At 42.5% G+C, this 19235-nt stretch overlaps 1 pseudogene across 1 annotated transcript in view; it reads right to left on the minus strand.

Moving 5' to 3' along the window:
- LOC110509307 (lipoxygenase homology domain-containing protein 1-like) overlaps positions 1-15699 on the minus strand; it is a 33237-nt pseudogene extending 17538 nt beyond the window's left edge. Inside the window, exons 1-19 of the transcript XR_016493152.1 lie at positions 15402-15699; positions 13320-13510; positions 12431-12591; positions 11785-12202; positions 11413-11548; positions 10840-10990; positions 10492-10623; positions 9953-10125; positions 9576-9714; positions 9277-9406; positions 8819-8996; positions 8261-8411; positions 7633-7843; positions 5567-5693; positions 5134-5345; positions 4791-4898; positions 3894-3913; positions 1327-1504; positions 849-942 (exon numbers count right to left, since the gene is read on the minus strand). The product of XR_016493152.1 is annotated as a lipoxygenase homology domain-containing protein 1-like (transcript). The remainder of the gene's footprint in view (positions 1-848; positions 943-1326; positions 1505-3893; positions 3914-4790; positions 4899-5133; positions 5346-5566; positions 5694-7632; positions 7844-8260; positions 8412-8818; positions 8997-9276; positions 9407-9575; positions 9715-9952; positions 10126-10491; positions 10624-10839; positions 10991-11412; positions 11549-11784; positions 12203-12430; positions 12592-13319; positions 13511-15401) is intronic.
- Positions 15700-19235: the final 3536 nt, after the last annotated feature.

Genomic DNA, 19235 nt, shown 5'->3' on the forward strand with positions numbered 1-19235 from the left:
AGTCCGCTACTTTGCTAGTTGCATAATTCCTTCTCGCATCTCCTCCTCTCACCTTTTCCTTTTGCTTGTGGACTTTAGTGCACAACACAACAGCTGTCTTTGACCAAGCGCAAAAACTTCCGTGTCGCAAGGATCTGTACACAATTCCTGGAAGCTGAAAATGTCCCAGTTCTTCCATGGTCTGCATACTCACTAGACATGTCACCAATTGAGCATGCTTGGGATGCTCTGGATCGACGTGTATGACAGCATGATCCAGTTCCCGCCAATATCCAGCAACTTCGCACAGCCATTGAAGAGGAGTGGGACAACATTCCACAGGCCACAATCAACAGCCTGATCAACTCTATGTGAAAGAGATGTGTTGTGTCGCGCTGCATGAGGCAAATGGTGGTCACACTAGATACTGACTGGTTTTCCGATACACGCCCCTACCTTTTTAAAGGTATCTGTGATCAACAGATGCATATCTGTATTCTCAGTCATGTGAAATCCATAGATTAGGGCCTAATGAATGTATTTCGATTGACAGATTTTTTTTATATGAACTGTAACTCAGAAAAATATTAGAAAATTGTTCCATGTTGCATTTATACTTGTAGTATAGTTTTATCTAAAAAGGATAACTTATCTATGTTAAAACTATTCCCCCCCCCCCCCCCGAAATTCACTGAGTAGGATGGTCCTCCCCTTCCTCCTATGTGGAGCCTCCACTGACTGTATGGTACTGTATTATATTCTTACTGTAAACATGGAGCAATTACTGCTCAGAAAGGTCAAATACAAAGACTGTGTTGTATTGAGCTGGTAAACTGTGACATGTTGTCAATGCTGACCTTATCCAGGACCTTACCAGAGCCGTCGATACGAGCCTTCATCTTCCTCAGGGGAGCAATGTCCTCGACCTCCAGGGTGAACATGTCCTCCTGACCCCGCTCAATCCTAAAGACAGCCAGAGTGTGAGCGCAATGCTTTATGGGAGAGTCTTTGTAAACACACCACTAGTCCACATCACATGCACTCTGAAACTACAGTAAGTGCAACTATTCAAATATAGTTTTTTATGTGGATTAATGTGGAATAGAATTGCAGTTTGGTCGTTTCAAAACCACTTTATGTTGGCTAATTGGGGTGTGTTTATTTGGGTGTGTTAAATTTATGCATTTGTTGAAGTGTGAACATTTGGTCATATGGGTGAACTTTTGGGTCAGGTGTGTTTGATAGCGTTTAATCAGTGTGTTTGGTTGCCTGTGAATGTTTGGTCAGGTGTGAGAAATTGGTCAGGTATGTGTTTGGTCAGGGTCAGGTGTGTGTGTGGTAATGTACCTGTCCTCATTATTCTGCAGCAAGATCCCCTCTGTAGTGATGTTAGCCCAGAACACAGACAGGTAGATCTGGGTGTCTGCACTTGCATTCAGAACATCTCCCATCACCACCGTCACCTCATAGATGATCTGACAATTACAGACAGACAATGATTAATAATCAGTCAATAAATCAATCACTCAATCAAATTAAACAATTCATATTTGTTTAATTGATGAGATAACATATGCTGCCAGGTAAACCAAACAGATAAACCAACCAAACAAATCAATGTGACAAAAAGTACATGTTAATACATTTCCTTGTAGGGGAGAGTGGGGTAAGTTGAGCCAAAGGGTTAAGTTGAGCCAAAGGGTTAAGTTGAGCCACCCTTGAATCTAGGAAACCATTCAAAAAATAAATCATGTGACCAAATATTTAGCAAAAGGTCATAATTTCATGGAGTCTGAAGGAAGACAACAGATTTTCACCAAGCCAAATGAATTGTGTTAGAAGTATCATGATGCTTGTGTCTAAACCAAAGTAGATTGTTTTATACATCAGTTGGGGTCTTCATAAGCTTCAATATGAGGTCCTAAACCTAGCATGAAAGTGCATCCTTGTAGCTGAGTGAGCTAATATAGTAAACATTTTTGTTTTGGGGTAAGTTGTGCCAATGGCCATAGGGTAGGTTCAGTCAATGGTTGAGCCAATGGCAAGTTGAGCAAATTGAAGTGCTTTCTTCCCAGGTGTAATACAAGGCATTATTGCTGGGATATGAGGGAACAACAGGGCCTGGCCTATGCTATGAGTGTAAAAAAAAAGTACAAAGTGTTTAAGTGTAAGCCTGTGTTAAAAGATGCTAAAAATGATTAAAAGACAAATATAAATTGTGTTTGGGAAATAAAGATAGACATGGTTTTAAAATGTGTGGGTCATTTTCTGGCCCTCGCTTCATATTCATTGCCAAACCCACTGGCTCCAGGTCATCTATATGTCTTTTCTAGGTAAAGCCCCGCCTTATCTCAGCTCACTGGTCACCATAGCAGCACCCACCCGTAGCATGCGCTCCAGCAGGTATATTTCACGCATCACTCCCAAAGCCAACTCCTCCTTTGGCCGCCTTTCCATCCAGTTCTCTGCTGCCAATGACAGGAACAAATTGCAAAAATCACTGAAGCTGGAGACTCATATCTCCCTCACTAACTTTAAGCATCAGCTGTCAGAGCAGCTTACAGATCATTGCTCCTGTACATAGCCCACCCAACTACCTCATCCCCATATTGTTTTTGTTTTCTTGCTCCTTTGCACCCCAGTATCTCTACTTGCGCACATTCATCTTCTGCATATCTATCACTCCAGTGTTTAATTGCTAAATTGTAATTATTTTGCCACTATGGCCTGTTTATTGCCTTATCTCCCTAATCTTACTTCATTTGCACACATTGTATATGGACTGTTCTATTGTGTTATTGACTGTACGTTTGTTTATTCCTAGTGTAACTCTCTGTTGTTTGTGTCGCACTGCTTTGCGTTATCTTGGTCAGGTCACAGTTGTAAATGAGAACTTGTTCTCAACTGGCCTACCTGGTTAAATAAAGGTGAAATATATATATATATATATATATATATATATATATATATATATATATATATATATATATATATATATATATATACAGTGCCTTGCGAAAGTATTCGGCCCCCTTGAACTTTGCGACCTTTTGCCACATTTCAGGCTTCAAACATAAAGATATAAAACTGTATTTTTTTGTGAAGAATCAACAACAAGTGGGACACAATCATGAAGTGGAACGACATTTATTGGATATTTCAAACTTTTTTAACAAATCAAAAACTGAAAAATTGGCCGTGCAAAATTATTCAGCCCCTTTACTTTCAGTGCAGCAAACTCTCTCCAGAAGTTCAGTGAGGATCTCTGAATGATCCAATGTTGACCTAAATGACTAATGATGATAAATACAATCCACCTGTGTGTAATCAAGTCTCCGTATAAATGCACCTGCACTGTGATAGTCTCAGAGGTCCGTTAAAAGCGCAGAGAGCATCATGAAGAACAAGGAACACACCAGGCAGGTCCGAGATACTGTTGTGAAGAAGTTTAAAGCCGGATTTGGATACAAAAAGATTTCCCAAGCCTTAAACATCCCATGGAGCACTGTGCAAGCGATAATATTGAAATGGAAGGAGTATCAGACCACTGCAAATCTACCAAGACCTGGCCGTCCCTCTAAACTTTCAGCTCATACAAGGAGAAGACTGATCAGAGATGCAGCCAAGAGGCCCATGATCACTCTGGATGAACTGCAGCGATCTACAGCTGAGGTGGGAGACTCTGTCCATAGGACAACAATCAGTCGTATATTGCACAAATCTGGCCTTTATGGAAGAGTGGCAAGAAGAAAGCCATTTCTTAAAGATATCCATAAAAAGTGTCGTTAAAAGTTTGCCACAAGCCACCTGGGAGACACACCAAACATGTGGAAGAAGGTGCTCTGGTCAGATGAAACCAAAATTGAACTTTTTGGCAACAATGCAAAACGTTATGTTTGGCGTAAAAGCAACACAGCTGAACACACCATCCCCACTGTCAAACATGGTGGTGGCAGCATCATGGTTTGGGCCTGCTTTTCTTCAGCAAGGACAGGGAAGATGGTTAAAATTGATGGGAAGATGGATGGAGCCAAATACAGGACCATTCTGGAAGAAAACCTGATGGAGTCTGCAAAAGACCTGAGACTGGGACGGAGATTTGTCTTCCAACAAGACAATGATCCAAAACATAAAGCAAAATCTACAATGGAATGGTTCAAAAATAAACATATCCAGGTGTTAGAATGGCCAAGTCAAAGTCCAGACCTGAATCCAATCGAGAATCTGTGGAAAGAACTGAAAACTACTGTTCACAAATGCTCTCCATCCAACCTCACTGAGCTCGAGCTGTTTTGCAAGGAGGAATGGGAAAAAATGTCAGTCTCTCGATGTGCAAAACTGATAGAGACATACCCCAAGCGACTTACAGCTGTAATCGCAGCAAAAGGTGGCGCTACAAAGTATTAACTTAAGGGGGCTGAATAATTTTGCACGCCCAATTTTTCAGTTTTTGATTTGTTAAAAAAGTTTGAAATATCCAATAAATGTCGTTCCACTTCATGATTGTGTCCCACTTGTTGTTGATTCTTCACAAAAAAATACAGTTTTATATCTTTATGTTTGAAGCCTGAAAGGTGGCAAAAGGTTGCAAAGTTCAAGGGGGCCGAATACTTTCGCAAGGCACTGTATATATATATATATATTTTTAAATATCGGAAATTATTCAGACCATTTCCCTTTTTCCACATTTTGTTACGTTACAGCCTTATTCTAAAATGGATTAACATTTTTGCAAATGTATAAAATAATAAAAACCTTATTTACATAAGTATTCAGACCCTTTCCTATAAGACTCGAAATTGAGCTCAGGCTCATCCTGTTTCCATAACCAGCACTTACACTGGAAAACGTATTTAACCCCTTATGTTGGCATGGCAACAGCTAGGTATCAGCTCTCAGGAGAGGCCCCATCTGAGCTATATCCCGGGCATGGAGCAACTACATCCATCAGCGTATGTGTTGTGACCCTTGCACTTGATGAAGACTTCTGTGTCTAAACGCTGTTTGTGTAACATGGTACAGGAATAAAGCACTCATTGTAGCAGCATTAAACTATGTGCAGGCATTTTCTTTCTTTATCTACAGTATATTTTGTACACCACCACTTTTCTTTGGGATATGAATATTCTGTATGCTTAATGTCATGTGACCCGTACCTCCACCTTCGTGATCTCTCCCACATCAACGCCATGCGACTCGAAGGACTCCAGAGACCCAGAATTGAAGCACCTATTCTCCGCAGGCAGGTCCAGCCACAGCCTCTCCGTCTGGGTGTCCCATGGGTGTCCCATGGTGACCACAGACCCTGCTGCTGGTACTGGCTTCCTTCTCTGCCCCTGTTGAGATGGTGAAGTGGTATGGCATGACCGCAAAGACACAAGGTAATGTGTTTTGACTGTATGTATATGTGTGTATAGTTGTTTCTCCAAACCCTACCTCTACAAAGTGTAATGTGAATAAATACTTATTTCTGGAGTGATCAATCAGCTTATTGCAATGTATGCAACTGGTGAAATACAGTATTTTATCACAACTCTCTATGTGCTTGTGTGTGTGGGTTTATATTGGCCGTATTGTGTTTATTTATTGGTGCTCTTCTTTTGGATGTCCTCATTCGTATTACTCCTCTTGTTCATGTTGCTGTCTACACTCTTCATGATCAGAGCTGAGCTCTTCTTCCTGCCTTGGAAAGTCTCCCTCTCCCCCTCATAACCCTGTGAGAATATACAGGTCAGGTAACACATACTTTGTCAGGGTTCTGTGTGCTCACACACGTGTACGCACTCACACACACATACAGTGCCTTGCGAAAGTATTCGGCCCCCTTGAACTTTGCGACCTTTTGCCACATTTCAGGCTTCAAACATAAAGATATAAAACTGTATTTTTTTGTGAAGAATCAACAACAAGTGGGACACAATCATGAAGTGGAACGACATTTATTGGATATTTAAAACTTTTTTAACAAATCAAAAACTGAAAGATTGGGCGTGCAAAATTATTCAGCCCCTTTACTTTCAGTGCAGCAAACTCTCTCCAGAAGTTCAGTGAGGATCTCTGAATGATCCAATGTTGACCTAAATGACTAATGATGATAAATACAATCCACCTGTGTGTAATCAAGTCTCCGTATAAATGCACCTGCACTGTGATAGTCTCAGAGGTCCGTTAAAAACGCAGAGAGCATCATGAAGAACAAGGAACACACCAGGCAGGTCCGAGATACTGTTGTGAAGAAGTTTAAAGCCGGATTTGGATACAAAAAGATTTCCCAAGCTTTAAACATCCCAAGGAGCACTGTGCAAGCGATAATATTGAAATGGAAGGAGTATCAGACCACTGCAAATCTACCAAGACCTGGCCGTCCCTCTAACCTTTCAGCTCATACAAGGAGAAGACTGATCAGAGATGCAGCCAAGAGGCCCATGATCACTCTGGATGAACTGCAGCGATCTACAGCTGAGGTGGGAGACTCTGTCCATAGGACAACAATCAGTCGTATATTGCACAAATCTGGCCTTTATGGAAGAGTGGCAAGAAGAAAGCCATTTCTTAAAGATATCCATAAAAAGTGTCGTTTAAAGTTTGCCACAAGCCACCTGGGAGACACACCAAACATGTGGAAGAAGGTGCTCTGGTCAGATGAAACCAAAATTGAACTTTTTGGCAACAATGCAAAACGTTATGTTTGGCGTAAAAGCAACACAGCTGAACACACCATCCCCACTCTCAAACATGGTGGTGGCAGCATCATGGTTTGGGCCTGCTTTTCTTCAGCAGGGACAGGGAAGATGGTTAAAATTGATGGGAAGATGGATGGAGCCAAATACAGGACCATTCTGGAAGAAAACCTGATGGAGTCTGCAAAAGACCTGAGACTGGGACGGAGATTTGTCTTCCAACAAGACAATGATAAAAAACATAAAGCAAAATCTACAATGGAATGGTTCAAAAATAAACATATCCAGGTGTTAGAATGGCCAAGTCAAAATCCAGACCTGAATCCAATCGAGAATCTGTGGAAAGAACTGAAAACTGCTGTTCACAAATGCTCTCCATCCAACCTCACTGAGCTCGAGCTGTTTTGCAAGGAGGAATGGGAAAAAATTTCAGTCTCTCGATGTGCAAAACTGATAGACATAGCCCAAGCGACTTACAGCTGTAATCGCAGCAAAAGGTGGCGCTACAAAGTATTAACTTAAGGGGGCTGAATAATTTTGCACGCCCAATTTTTCACTTTTTGATTTGTTAAAAAAATTTGAAATATCCAATAAATGTCGTTCCACTTCATGATTGTGTCCCACTTGTTGTTGATTCTTCACAAAAAAATACAGTTTTATATCTTTATGTTTGAAGCCTGAAATGTGGCAAAAGGTCGCAAAGTTCAAGGGGGCCGAATACTTTCGCAAGGCACTGTATGCATGCACACACACACATTGACACACTCTCTTGTTGTGATGTGTGTTTTGTCCTATATTTATATTGTATTTATTTTACATTTTTTGTCCCAGGCCCCTGTCCCCGCAGGAGGCCTTTTGCCTTTTGGTAGGCCGTCATTGTAAATAAAAAATGTGTTCTTAACTGACCTGCCTAGTAGAAGTACAGTTCACACTTATATTGGTGTATACACACTGTGGCACGCAAACACAGTACCTTGACATAGAACATTCTCTCAATGATTTTGTCCTCTCTTTTCCTTCACAACTAGCGCTCCTACATCGAACACTAAGACCTCCTACAGATCCTCATCAACCACCTCTACGTGGTCCAGGTACCAATCAGCACTCACCATGCTGTTGTCATGGCGAATCTTAATTCTAAACACCTGGTACAGGTCCACCGCCTCTTCGGAAAATGTATCCACCTGAAATAGGAGGCACATTTAGCACAAGCAGTATCATTTTTTATTTAACCTTTATTTAACTAGGCAAGTCAGTTAAGAACAAATTCTTCTTTACATTGACAGCCTAGGAACAGTGGGTTGCCTTGTTCAGGGGCAGAATACCTAGTCAGCTCAGGGATTTGATCTAGCAACCTTTCGGTTACTGGCCCAATGCTCTAACCACTAGGCTACCTGTCGCCCCAGGTAGCCTAGTTGTTAGAATGATCCAAAAAGACACATGAATTAGTATTTTCCTTCTATATTGCCTTAATATCACTGTCATTTCTGGATATTATTACGTTGTGATGCAAAAGCCAATAAACCTACTCAAGTACAAATAATATCCAGAAATGACAGAAAGTCCTAGTTATGGATATGGTGTGTTGTTCTGTCTCTTACCGCTCCCCTCTCAAACTTGTTGCTGTTTGTCTCAACCTTGCAGAGTTTGTGTTCACCCGTGCCTCCCAGGTCTCTGTAGATGGTGAGGAAAACGTTGGCATCTGTGCCCGCTTTGTAAACGTCAGCCGTCATCACAGACACATTGTAGGTGGACACAGATAACAGAAAACACAGACTGAGATAACCCACAGACAGAAAGCATAATAATGGGCTAAAGTGTCCAAATGGGAACAAATTCCCAACACTGTGTGACTGCAGCAGAGAAAGACATCAATTTAGAGCAGAGAACTGCCACATCATTTACCTGTCAGGCAGACAAAGAATCTGACAAACGAAAAGGCACATTCTGCTGTAATGGCCGGCCTCCGGTGTGTATGTGTGTGCATGTGTACTTTCCACTGAGTCTTCCTCCTCAGTGTGTGTGTGTGTGTGTGTGTGTGTGTGTGTGTGTGTGTGTGTGTGTGTGTGTGTGTGTGTGTGTGTGTGTGTGTGTGTGTGTGTGTGTGTGTGTGTGTGTGTGTGTGTGTGTGTGCATGTGCGCATGTGTTCGCTTGTGTTTGTGTGTATGTACTCTCCAGTGCATCTTCCACCTCAATCTCGCTGACTTTCAGGGTTCCGTCTCGTAGTAGTTTCTCCGTTATGATGTCAGAAGGTACTAATTCTCTCACTGTCTCTCCGTCATCCTCTGACTTGGCCAGCCAACACTCACAAGGGAAGACGATAGTCTCCGACCCCTAGAGAGATAGAGCAGCAATGCGTGAGTGACTGAAAACACACCAGGTCTCTCCGTGAGGAGAAGAGCACCACCTTGTGACTAGAAATGGTATTGTTTTGATTTATAATATGATGTCATCCGTCTCTTTTTACTGAAGACGGGTGTAGTATTGCTCTGATCTTTGACACTGGACTAGGATCAGTTTTGTGCTTTTCCCCCCATATTGTTAAGGTTAGGATTTGTGAATGGTAAGCGTATCCTAGATCTGTAGCTGAGTTAGTAGCCTTTCTCCTGTGTATCTTTCTCTTTCTCAGCAGTCGTCTGCTCTAACCGCGATCCTAAAAATGCTCACAATGACACCAGCCTCAGTTTCTCCCTCAGCTGTCATGACCACTATAGATCTTCTCTATGACGTCGCCCATGTCCTCCAACTGCATGGTGTTACAGAAACATCATCCTCATCATGAGGATCAAGAGCATCATCACCCATATTGTCATCCTCTTCATCATCACCATCATCCTCATTAAATAACCATATAGTCCTTACTCAACTGTCTGCTCTATACAGTGTTTTAATAGGCGACTACTGTGTGGTTGTACCTCAACGATGAACATGTCTTGTTGACACAGAGAGTCCTCTGCTGGGTGCACACCCCGCCTCGACCGTACAGCACGGTGAACACGTCTGCATCTGTACCCGCAGCAAACAGGTCACTGGTTTTGTTCTCGTATGGCACAACTGCGACAGAGGGGAAACAAGGGTATGATATGGCATGGTAGTTGGTAGGATAAGGTCCTGTAAGATATGGATTATCTACAATAAGTACAGTGTGCTTTAGACTGGCATTTCTGGTATGTCAGATATGACCTGATATGGTATGATATAAGATAGTAAAACTGTATAGGGTAGTGGTATGCTGGCTAGTAGGCTATAATATGGGTTATCTAAGTATAGCATGTTGCAGGTTGGTTCTTACATGGTTTGTCGAAATCAGTCTGGAGGTCTGCAGGGAACAAGTCCCTGACGATAGTCCCGTTGTCGTTCTTCCTCTCCCTTGTACAGCCAGCGACCACAGGGGAACCGTAGCATCTGGCCCAGGGACGGGGCGTTCAACCTCTACCCAGTCAAGGAACCAGCCTGCTGCGGCCGCTGCACAGGCATAACACATCATATCACAAGGACTGTGTGTGTGTCTGTCTGTCGGTCTCTCAGTCTTTTTCGTGATCTCCCCATTTTTGTGATATCTAAATTGGTAGTTACGGTCTTGTCCCATCGCTCCAACTCCGGTACCGACTCGGGATAGGCGAAGGTCGAGAGCCATGCGTGCACCGAAACACTGCTTCTTGACACACTGCTCTGTCCATTGCTTCTTGACACACTGCTCGGTTAATCCGGAAGGCAGCCGCACCAATGTGTCGGATGAAACCTCTCTGTTTTATGTATTCGTATCACATAACTGCCTGTGGAAACACACAGCAGTAAATGGCATAGTTAGTAGTATATTCAAATGCACACGATCAGACACAAACGTGTGTATTATCAAAATATATTTTTTTGTGCCGTACAGGGTGGCAAATGCGTTGGCATCGGTGTCCACATACTTCTTGTCTCCAGTATTTACCCTCATTGTGAAGGTGGTAGACATGGCTGACAGAGAGAGATCAACCAAATCAGATAAGAATGTATTCATGGTATATAATGCATTGATATTATTCAATCAAATGATATACTGAACAATGAAATGTGGGTAACTAGGCCTAGATGTTTGCATCTGTTATTTTCCAGAAGGAATAGAACATACACCAAATTTTTAATGGGAGCAAACAATTTGTAATTCTAGCCCCTTGTGTGTGTATTTATCACCCTTCTGTTCCAGGACGAGTGTTGAACTGGAGTCTTTCTCCCCCTCCTCATCATCATCACCATTCTTCATAAAAGGCCTTGTCCACAGAGACCAGCTCCCTGGTGATCTGTCAGTCAATGTGCCAACCACCGTTTACAGGGGAAGTAGTACCTAGAACATTGTTTTTGTGTCTGCCACTAGCCTAGCCTGCCAGGCTTCTAGGCCTGTCTGACTGTCTGTCTGTGACTTGATAATAATCCCATAAATACAATTTCTGACCACCAAGGGGAGCTGTGCAGTTGTTTTCTTAGACCAATGGGCAGGCCTTTTTATATCCTGAAAAACCACACCTTTTCTCAAAACATACAGGCAGTCTTGGAAGAGATGCATAGATTTTTTTGGACCAGCTATTTATCTATAAATCACCTTCCTTGCCATATAGATATACATGTATGGTGTGTCATATGGTGTAGAATGTAGATAAGTGGTAATAATAAAATAGAAAATGGCAATATTATCTCAAATGGTGTAGTAAAGTGGTTAATAATCCTCACTTATGTGTAATCCTGTGCCTGTCTCCTCCCCTCCCGTATGTGGTGTTGTCTTTGTTGTCCACTATCTCCACCTAGTCCAGGAACCAGGGCGGCATGATGCTGGCTGTTGTCATGGCGAATCCTCAGCTTCTTCAGAACGCCCAGATTGATGGCCCGGGATGGAGAATACGTCCTCCTGAACCCCACAAAGAACCACGGGAAAGGTCAGGGTTCAAAGGCATAAATAAAAGGTTAATAAAAAAGGTACCTGTTTAATTATCAATAATTGTTTAAATGTTTTACATTTATTTGGTTCTTAACAACACGGGACCGTGCACAAAGATCAAACAGCTAGGTCAATGGGAAAGAGGTTGTAGTTCAACAGCGACTCAGATATTGACATCATCATCATCATTTTGACAGATGTCTCACCTGCCCTTTCTCAAATGTGTTCAGGTTGTTGAGTCTTCCTGAGTCTCCGCTCGGCCCTTGTCGCCGATCTCTCCGTAGATGTTAATGTATACATACGCCCTCCAGGTCTCAGAGGTCCTCTGGGAGGAGCTCCACCACGATCTCCCCATCCTCCTCGTCACGGTTCAGCCAGTGCTGACAGGGAAAAGTCACGCTCTCCACCACCTCCTGGAGCTCTGTCACATGCTCTTCTTCCTCCTTCTCCTACTTCTTGTCATCCTTCGGCTTCTCCTTCGCCACCTCCCTCTGCACCATAGCGAGACACTTTGACGTCCACCGTCTCAAGGAACCACCCGTCGCCCATACCAGAACCGTCGTACCCAATGCAGATCTTGAATAATTTGCACACATTCAGTACCTCGATCAGAGGGGTGAGAGACTGTAAGACAGGCCAATCAATGGTGGTTATTCAGAGATTTGTCCTCATCGCTCCACAACATGGCAGAATGACTGATTTTATGCTAAGTCTTCTCAAAACCAATGACAGCTGTGCTCTTCATGAATACAACTAATTCACAAAAAGGAAAATACTTTTCGTCCCACAATTTGAAACCAACGAATGTGTAGTCCGTAGACTACTTCCACTGGTTCACTGACCGTGTCTGACTTTAAATATCTCTGTGGTCCCGCGCTCAAAGTGGTAGGAGCGGCTCTTGAGGCAGATGAGCTCAGTCTTGCCGTCCTCTCCATAGATCTGACAGAACACATTGACGTTGGTGCCACCTTTGTGCATGCTCCCCGTAACCGCTGTGATCTCATAGTTTATCACTGCAAACGAGAGGGCAGAGCAACATGTCACTAACCAATTAGACAATGGCAGGATGATGGAGAGTGGGCTAATGCCCCACAATCCATCATAATCACTAAGTAGGAGTTCATCACTTGCAGGACAGAACTGTATTTATCAAGTGAAGTCAACTGGTTACAGGTTTATTCAGTGTCAATGTAGGTATTCTATCATTTTGAGTATTCCTGTACTTTTTCCATTGGGTGTCCTTGAGAGAACTTGGGTAGCTGCATTGCGTATACAAATGCCTCAGTGTATTTGAAAGCTCTAGTACAGCACCTAGTGTGTATAAATATTACCTCTGCTCTGGCCAAAATAAATACACACTGTAAATATATTCATTTAACTTTAACATGATATAATAGAATTCTCTGGCACAGTAGGCGGGTAAAGGGTGAAGCTTATTTGTCCTATTTCTGTTAATACGCATGTGAGAATTGGAATATGTGTGTTTTGCATATCCCACTCTCCCTGTGACACCCTCAGAGAGTGAAGTCATGGCCAGGGTCGGCCATTATCAATGGTGACCCTGGAGCAATTAGAGTTAAGTGCCTTGCTCAATCGATTTTTCACCTTGTTGGCTCGGGGATTCAAAATAGAAACCTTTCGGTTACTGGCCCAACACTCTAACCACTAGGCTACCCACTGCCCTGTACAGTATAATGCATGTATTGTCTCAGAACATAAACTCTAGTAAATGTCCTGTTACGTTTATCGATGTTCAGAGTCTCGTTGGGGTAGATCTCTACCTCCATCTTCCCATCAGCCTCATCCTTACAGAGCCAGCAGTGGCTGGGAACTTGTACTGCTATCCATGGACTGGCACAATGATCTGCACACTGTCCAGGAACCAAACAGCACCTAGACCCTTAGTGTGGCCAATCAGCAGACCGTGGATCTACAGAGAGAAATCAGGAAGTAAGAATCAAGGTGGGATTGATGGTCATTATAGATGCTTTTATCCAGCTAACATTGTCAGTTTGTGAGACCCAATCAGGAATCAAACCCAGAACTCTGATGTTTAAGGCACCACACAACTCCAAAAAACTGAGACATACTGTTAGATTAATTTAGTTCTTATGTACCTACCCGCCTGTCCAACATTACTACTCTGGACGGCTCCGACTTAGAATACGTGGACAACTACAAATACTTAGGTGTCTGGTTAGACTGTAAACTCTCCTTCCAGACCCATATCCATATCAATCTCCAATTCAAAGTTAAATCTAGAATTGGCTTCCTATTTCGCAACAAAGCATCCTTCACTCATGCTGCCAAACATACCCTTGTAAAACTGACCATCCTACCAATCCTTGACTTTGGCGATGTCATTTACAAAATAGCCTCCAATACCCTACTCAACAAATTGGATGCAGTCTATCACAGTGCAATCCGTTTTGTCACCAAAGCCCCATATACTACCCACCATTGCGACCTGTACGCTCTCGTTGGCTGGCCCTCGCTTCATACTCGTCGCCAAACCCACTGGCTCCATGTCATCTACAAGACCCTGCTAGGTAAAGTCCCCCCTTATCTCAGCTCGCTGGTCACCATTGCATCTCCCACCTGTAGCACACGCTCCAGCAGGTATATCTCTCTAGTCACCCCCAAAACCAATTCTTTCTTTGGCCGCCTCTCCTTCCAGTTCTCTGCTGCCAATGACTGGAACGAACTACAAAAATCTCTGAAACTGGAAACACTTATCTCCCTCACTAGCTTTAAGCACCAACTGTCAGAGCAGCTCACAGATTACTGCACCTGTACATAGCCCACCTATAATTTAGCCCAAACAACTACCTCTTTCCCTACTGTATTTTATTTATTTATTTAGTTTGCTCCTTTGCACCCCCATTATTTTTATTTCTACTTTGCACATTCTCCCATTGCAAATCTACCATTCCAGTGTTTTACTTGCTATATTGTATCTACTTTGCCACCATGGCCTTTTTGCCTTTACCTCCCTTATCTCACCTAATTTGCTCACATCGTATATAGACTTGTTTATACTGTATTATTGACTGTATGTTTGTTTTACTCCATGTGTAACTGTGTCGTTGTATGTGTCGAACTGCTTTGCTTTATCTTGGCCAGGTCGCAATTGTAAATGAGAACTTGTTCTCAACTTGCCTACCTGGTTAAATAAAGGTGAAATAAAATAAATAAAAATTAACCAATTCAATTAAAATACTCCGTCTGTACCCAGAGTTTGTAAGGTTCTGGGGGAAATGAAACAGACGGAGACCAGTCAAAAATAGTCAGTGACGTTTATTCTCGAGAGCTCTTATCATAATCACATGTACATTAGTTTATATATCACACATGGCGTCATAGCGTACAAAATGTCCCTCCTCCTCTTGGACAATGACGAAGCTGCTTTTCAATTAAATTCCAACACATACATATTGCTTATCTTATGCTACCACATGTTACACAATCTACTGCAAGCCCAACGGTTTCTCCCCTCCCTTGGTGTGGACGAGACATTTTTCCTGTTGTTAGTTTCACAGTGGTCACAAGTTGTCTGTTAACACTTCCTGTTTGCCTATGTACAAACATATTCTTCATCAGACAGCATAGAATTCTATTAGTTATAATTCTAAGTTAAATGTATGCATCATTTAGTCATTTAGTCATTATAGTTTAAAATCCCATAACACATACACTATAATTGCATACTGTAGGGATAAATTGGTATAAATAAGATGACTATAATCTATAATCTATGTTTCTAGGTTTCTGATAGTGTATTCTATCTGTATTTTCCTATGTTTATAAAACATAAAGAATAGAGTTATGATGTCATAGGTCTTTACGGTGAAGAGATCAGTTTGCCCTGTCTCATAGTGGTTACTCAGGCCGTTGTCAGAGACCACCAGGAGGATCCTGTGGGGTCGCCCTTCTTCCCGTACAGCTTGACAAACACCTTGGAGTCTGAGCTGGCACCATTGATGCCGCCTGTCCCCCGAGACATGATAGATTATATCTAAAAATAATATGAGACAGGCCTTTTACTTGTATTTTACACACACACACACACACACACACACACACACACACACACACACACACACACACACACACACACACACACACACACACACACACACACACACACACACACACACACACACAACTCCAAATTGTAATGGGATTCTGGACCATCAGCTGGCTAACTGCTTTAAGCGCGTCCATTGGAGAACGGCCATTAGAGACAGACTGGGCGTGGCCGGTCCGGATGACTGTCTTCCCTGAGGCAGTATGGCTGTTAGTGAAACACTGGCTGTTTGGTGCTTTTGCTTTTTACTAGTGAGGGAAGTGAGTGATTGGATGAAATTCATTATCAGGGGGAAAAAAGTACCTGTCGCACAGCACTAGTCCATGTATACCATGAAAGTAACTTTCCAAACTCTCAGAAATGTTCATTTCAATAAATTAGTTACATTTCAGTAAAATATGTTGCGTAAGGGCTCGATTCTATCTGTAGCGCTGAAGATCAGAGCTGTAGCACAATTAAAATTTCAAGGTAATTTCAGACTGAGCTGACATTGTCACACCCTGACCATAGTTTGCTTTGTATGTTTATATGTTTTGTTTGGTCAGGGTGTGATCTGAGTGGGCATTCCATGTTGTATGTCTAGTTTGTCTGTTTCTGTGTACGCACCCTGCGCACCAGCCCCAACGGCACCGCCTTGATCAGGAACTCATCAGCCTGTGGAGAAATTAGGCAGATTAACCACTCAAAACCAAGTTAGCCCACTGAGCTAAACGCCTAGATATTAGATCTGGGAGCTAACACAAGTCGTCAGGTCTCTTTTGGATTCCATGAAGAACCATTTCGGGAAATTGTTTTACCTGGAACCAAAAAGGGTTCTTCAAAGGGTTCTCCTGTGGGAACAGCCAAAGAACCCTTTTAGGTTCTAGATAGCACGTTTTTTTCCTAGGAGTGTACTCTTTCTCAGGAAGTGTCCAATCCAGCTCCAGCGGTGTCTCTTGAGCATGGTATCCATGGCTTCCTGCTTTGTTTGTCTAAGGAGGCTGGTGTTTGATATTGTGTTTGGCCCGACAATGTGCATGATTCTCCGGAGGGAAGTTGTGTGGAAGGTGTCATTTTTTTCAAGTCTGCTTCTGTCATTTTGCAGCATTCTGAACCATAATGGAGAGTTGCCAGTACACAGCTCTGGAATATTTAGAGTATTGTATTTGTTCTATATTGTCCAGATTTCCAGACTCGTTGCTCTTGCTTTATTGATTCTGGTGCCGATGTGTTTGCTGGTGCTTCCATCGTGACATATGGTGCTCCCAAGGTAAGTAAAACTGTGAGTTAACTCCAGGTCCTGTTCCTTGATTTTGACTGCGTTTGCTGTATTGATGTTGATGGGCATGACCTTGGTCTTGCTGCAGTTGATAACCAGGCCGACTTGCTGGCCAAAGGACCTGGACTCTGTCAGTTTTGTATTGTAGATGTTGGTGTGTGTGATAAAAAAACTGGTCATTGGCGAAGTCAAGGTCTTCTAGAGTAGAATACAAAGTCCAACAAAGCTCAAGTCCAGCAAAGCTCATGTTGCTGGTTCCCACAGTGCACGAAAAGTAGCTGTGGTACTGTTTAATGGTGTTAACGACATGGGTGGGGGTTCCATAAATTCTTAAGATCTTCCATAGTCTTTTGCTGTGAATGCTGTCAAAAGCCTTCTGGTTGTCATTAAAGTTGATGTAGCGTTTCCGTTGTCACTCACTACATTGCTCAATGATGTTCCTGAGAGATCTTGTCTGTACAGCTGCTTCCTCCCCTGAAGCCCACTTGTTAGTTCATAATCACTTTATCTACAGCTGAAGACATCCGTTGTACTCTTGCAAAAGATCTTGCTGGGAACGGAAAAAAGTGTGATGCCCCTCCAGTTGTTGCAATCGGGTAGTGTGCCTTTAGGTGCCTGAATGATGACCCCCTTGGTCCAATTTGAAGGTATCTTTCCCTTCATCCAGATGTCAATGAAGAGTGTAAGAAGGATGTTTGCAACCAATACTGGATCGATTTTGAACAGCTCTGCATTGAGGTTATCAGGACCTGGAGCTTTCACATTCTTTAATGACTTGATGATAGTGATTATTTATTCTTTGGCAGGTGGGTGTTTATGTCTAGATCTTCTGGAGCAGCTTCAGGTGAGTTAATTGGTCCACAGGGTTGAGAGCCTTTCTGAAATATTCTGTCCATCTTGCTTCCTATTCATTTTCTGTAGTAGGAGGTTGCCTTTGCTTGTCTTTGATTTGAGTATTTGACTTTCTGCCACAGATTAGGTTAGTCATTTTGTATACTGTTCCTTGCTTCTTGTTTGCTGCTGCCTTTTCAGCTGCAATTGCCAGCTCCTCCAGGAAGTCCCTTTTGTCTCTTCTTACTAGCCTTTTGACTTGTGTGAGAATTTTTCTGTGGTGTGCAGTGTAGTAGGATCCTAGTAATGGCCTACCACACCATCTTCAGAGATAGCTGAGCACATGGAGATGTTTTCCCCATGTTGTCCAGGCAATAGGACATCATCAACAAAGATATACTTGTGATGGGTCACAGCAGCATCAAGCACCATCACCTTCTAAAAATATATGTTGGTTAGTTATTTTTACAGTATAGTTCCAATATGATATTGTGAAGTAGCATGCGCATCAAATAGTAACAGTAATACAGTATATAGTACTACACCTGAACGTACTCGGCCCGCAGTTTTTTCACCTGGTCGTTGTTTCAAAAGGCACCAGGTAAATGTTTTTCATAAATACCTGGTGCCTCTTCAAAAGGCAGGTGATTGTTCGTAGGCTGATGGATGCCACACACTGCCACGGCCACCACCATGGGGTCTTCTGTCAATTCTGAGGGTAGAACAGAGTATACTGTCAATATATCATACTGTATTGTAATGGATGTAAACTTTGTGAGTTTACATCCATTCCAATATGTAATTTAATGAAAATGTAATGGTATAGGATAGAGGGGAGTTAGGTAGTCTAGTGGTTAGAGGGTTGGGCCAGTAACCTGAGCCGACAAGGCTCTGTCGATGTGCCCTTGAGCAAGACATTTTAAATATAGTGCATATCCTGCAGACTTACCGGTTTTCCTGGCAAAATGTTCCCATAATTGAACTGACAGTTGATCTTTCCAGGTTGGGGTGAACTCATTTTAAGGGCCTCTGCCATGATAAGGCCTCTGCCAGCCTCTTTTACCTTTTTGATGGGGCCCATGACCACCTCTCTGACGGGCCCCTTGTCCACAAGGTCTTTGATTTTTTTCCTCTCCCTTGCTGTCTATCCTGATCCATGTTGAAAGAAATAGCAAGTGTTCACACGTCCCCTTTTATACTGAACAAAAATATAAACGCAATATGCAACAATTTAAGTTCATATAAGGAAATCAGTCAATTGAAATGAATTCATTAGGCCCTAATCTATGGATTTCACATGACTGGGCAGGGGTGCAGCCATGGATGGGAGCCAGGCCCAGCCAATCAAATATTTTTTCCCTACTAAAGGGATTTATTACAGACCAAAATACTTCTCAGCAAAAAGTTATCTTTGTCACTAGCTAGCCACCTCTCCTCTTTGATGATACTAAATGAAACAATATAGAATAAAATCAAACAAC

Source organism: Oncorhynchus mykiss, chromosome 29 (genome assembly GCF_057628025.1).
Source record: "Oncorhynchus mykiss isolate SJ-2025 chromosome 29, ASM5762802v1, whole genome shotgun sequence".
In the NCBI taxonomy this organism is placed as follows: Eukaryota; Metazoa; Chordata; class Actinopteri; order Salmoniformes; family Salmonidae; genus Oncorhynchus; species Oncorhynchus mykiss.